Source organism: Aplidium turbinatum, chromosome 15 (genome assembly GCF_918807975.1).
Source record: "Aplidium turbinatum chromosome 15, kaAplTurb1.1, whole genome shotgun sequence".
NCBI classification, from domain to species: Eukaryota; Metazoa; Chordata; class Ascidiacea; order Aplousobranchia; family Polyclinidae; genus Aplidium; species Aplidium turbinatum.
In genome coordinates this window covers 19,212,430-19,216,626 of record NC_137486.1, presented here as the reverse complement: position 1 = coordinate 19,216,626, position 4,197 = coordinate 19,212,430, and positions in this window count along the sequence as shown.

Here is a 4,197-nt window from a genome sequence, read left to right as displayed (position 1 = left end):
CCCAAAAGCATTCTGTGATAGCATTCAAGAAAAAAAATTGGACCAAAGTTATCCCATATTACAGTAGCCTACATGAATCAAAGTTGTAACACATAGCCTACGTTTGAGGAGATACACATAAAATAACAATAATTATGCAAAATGACATCATATGTCACCCTGGGTTTGATGACTTTTTTAGGCCGATTTGATCTCTGGGGACTCGTCATGCCATTGTCAACATCATCACTCAAATAGGCGCCAACAGAAGGCTGAAATTTACTGTCAAATCGTAGACGAAACTGGTCAAGGTGTCTGCAACATATGCCCACTCTGTACTCGCAAATAAGCAGGTACAGCAGGCCTCCGAAATCCCAATATTTTGATAGCAGCCGCTGGAACCCAGCGAGGTTGAGGTTATCCACAGGGCAGTGGCCAACACCCTAGGCTACTGCATCAATAATTCGTGTACAGCGGCTTTCGGTGAGAGCGGATTTTTGCAGAGCTTGTTTGAAGGTTTGAACAAGTCTTTGAGCGGCTTTGTTGGTAACAGGATGGTATAAGGTGCTCCGATGAGGTGGACAATTCCTCTTTCTTTACATCATTGCTGAAGTCACTCGACATGAAAATGGCTGCATTATCCGTTACTGTTTACTTATTATTATTACTGTAATAGCTGCATTATCCGTTTCTGCGTTATCCGTTACTGTGCGGGTATTCAAAATGAGTGAATGAATCTTCTACAGTAGTTCTATTATGGTGGCATTTTTAGATACAGAACCAGTTAGATAAATACACAGATATTTGGGGTAGGCGTCAGCAATCACTAGCCAATGTCCATCAGTGAACTGTGTTGCGTGGTTTGCGTGTATCCGACTCCATGGTTTTTTGGGGATCATCCACGAGTGGTTGCCATTTTAGAAGGTTAATTGTGGAACTACGCGTAATTCGAACACTGCTTGCTTTGTCCATACAAGCCTGCCCAAGAGACAGCAATGCGGGCGAAGTTCTTTTCCATGCCAAAATGTTTAAGATGCAATAATTCAAGAACTGATGTTTGTAGAATTCGGAGAATCACTTGTCTCGATCCACATAACAATAAACATCCATGCTCCACTGACAATGAGTCAGGATTTTTTTTTTGAAAACTTCGAATTTTTAGTTTTTAAGATATTTTTGGCCATCTCTCAGGGGTATTTCTCATGGCTGTAGAAATAGCTATATCCTTTGCAAATGGATGTTGAATCAGCTGGCTTCTGGGAGCTTGGTTGGTTGCTTGGTATTAAATTTTATCCTCGGACTGACAAAGCCTGGAATGGTTATTATAGGGACTGTAGATCATAGGGATGCGAAACTTCATCCACTTTTGGCTTATCCACAACACTAGAAGGGTTACGTTTTTTTGTAATTTACAAAACATTTTACTTTTTATGGGTTATATAAGAAGAGTGGCCGAGCCGTGGCCGAGTGGTTAGCGCGTTGGGCTCGCAGTCGAGAGTCTGCATGTTCGACTCCAGCCACCCGCACTTGCTGTTGTTTCTCTGGGCAAGAAACTTCACGATAATTTCCTCTACCCAGTGATCGATTTCGAGTAATGGGTAGTACCAAATTTAAGTCATAAGTAGAGTAGACAACCGGAAACAGACATTGCCGTCGGCTGCAGCGTGGGTCAGGTGTATGTCGGAAGGCGTACACCGATGCATAGCGCTCAAGTCCGCTTTTCCGCAATGCAGGATAAAGATAAAACAAACAAACAAACAAAGAGTGAAGTTGGTTTTAAAGTAATTTAAGGTTTTTAGTGAAAGCAAGCCAGCAATAAAACGTAAAAAAAATGTCAAATTGGCAATTGACCCTTCTAATGTTGAAGGAACAACGGAGTTGCGCGTCCCTAGGTTAATAGCCTACTGGTAGTTTCGCATACTTGTAGAGGCTTTTGACACAGGGCCGGTTACCGAGATTGGCAGAGTTAGGTTTTCCGATTGTTGAAGTGTTGTTGCCGGGGAACTATTCCATTAACTAGGTGCCGCTGAATGGAAAGCAGTCCTGAAATGATGACTTTGATAGTGTTGACAATAGTAATGTCATCTTCCTCTTCTTCGTTATTTACTGTAACTACTCATCGTGACCACTAGGTAGCCTAAACGGCTCAGGGCTTCAGCGTTACCATGTTCAGAGGGTTTTTTTCGAGAATATCTATAATTATCCCTGCATTCGATGGTGTAGCTGTAGGCTAGCCTATTGTTCAAGAATCAATGCTCACCTTGCTAAACGATTGGTGGGTTTTGAATCTTTATCCTCGGACTGACAAAGCCTTAATTGATATGTTATTCCTGGTAGTTTCGCATACTTGTAGAGGCTCTGGACACAGGGCCGGTTACCGAGATTGGCAGAGTTAGATAGATAAATAGATGTTTATTAGCTGCTGCGAAAAAGATGCATAACAAGTCAAAACACAATGTACATAGCAAAACTATTGAAATGATTACAACTAAAAAAAAATGATGAAAGCATCACAACAGCGGGAGGCTGCGAAGTTACCATTCAAGGTATTCAAGTCAAGCAGCCACCCCTTAACTCATCAATGATAACTTAATTATAATTGGCTAATTGAGAAAAAGACATAATAATAAATAAATAACAGTGAAGCTGTCCAAAATGATAAGAAGTTAAAAAAATTCAGGTAGGCCAACGTAGCCTGTGTTACATTTGCAAGTCAGATTAGTAATTTAGCATTTGCCTAATATGTGTCAATAGTTTTCTTTTTGTACATTCTTTTAAAAGTTGTGAAGGAGGATTTACGAATTTTATCTGGTATGTTATTCCAAATTTTTGCGCCAGAGTATTTTATTAAGCGTTGTAGTTTTATGGTTGTGCATCGATAATAATAGTAGGCTAATCTAGGTTGGTCGAGTTTCGAGTAGTAAAGTGGTGAATTTCGTTGCATTTTTTAAAGTACCGTAGTTTTGAAAAGAGTCGGGTAATGAGTTAAAACTAAACTGGTACATAAATTTAGCAATATCAAAGTTGTAGGCTACAGATCTCTTAACTTTAGGATATTGAGTTTTTTAAAAAAGGGTGTGACATGGTCAGCCCATTTGCCTTTCACAACAGCTTTGACTGCTTTATTTTGCAAAACACCAAGCTTTCCAATAACTGATGTGTTTTGTATGACGACCCCCAAATTGTCAGTTCGTATATTAGGTAAGTTAAGTTAAGTTTTAAGAGTTAAGTTTTCCTGTTGTTGAAGTCTTGTTGCCGGGGAATTATTCCATTCACTAGGTAGGCTACCGCTGAATGGAGAGCAGTCCTGAAATGCGTTGCTCAAACGCACACCCCGAGAGTCGAACTAGCGCCGCGTAATCTTGATCCGGACGCGTAACCACTGATCTAACAGGTGTCAAACCCACAACAATGCTTGATATACGGTACACAACAATAATATTTCTTGTAAAATAACAAATATATCCACATGCGTCGGTTCAATCATAAAGAGAGGATAATTTGGAATTGGTAGGCTACGGTACCAAGTGCGTTTTTCTTAGAAGCTTTGCTTTTGGGCTCAAAGGATTGCATACACGGTGATTTCTGCAAATAGCCTACTAGGGTCTATTGGAAATGTTACGGCCCCCTAAAATCATACCAGGTCCAAAGTCCAAAAGTATCGCTTGTCAACACTGCTGGTTAACGTCACTGTTCGTTATGAAGCGGATAGACTTAAAGTAGGTTACGTACAATTGATCAAAAAAAGTAGAGAAAAGCATAACGCAGAAAGTTTAGTTGTTTTGATAAAATGCAACAGTTTGCTGTGCAAACGTACAGATTGCCTATTAGCCTACTGGATAGTTCGAACCATAAAAATTAGGTAAAACTGTAAATTACTGCGAATAATAATACTTTGAAGTTGGCGGAAAAAGATAGGCTACTGAAGTGCGATGAAAAAGTGTCATTGAAATGAAATTGCCATTGGTAAACTTTCGGAGGGCTTGTGACAATGTTCATTTGGGTCCATGTTGGGACATTGGCGTTGTCAGATTGAGCGTTTTTTCCCTAAGTTAGGGAAGTGGAAGGTTCTTGGAAATAATAATTGCAAGGAAACAGGATCCTGGGAAAACCAACCTAAAAACCACCTTTTTAAGATATATTTTCAAATTTTCAATTCCTTTTTTAAGTACACTTTGAACTTGATATATGGACTCATTACTATGAAAGTGTGTTTGA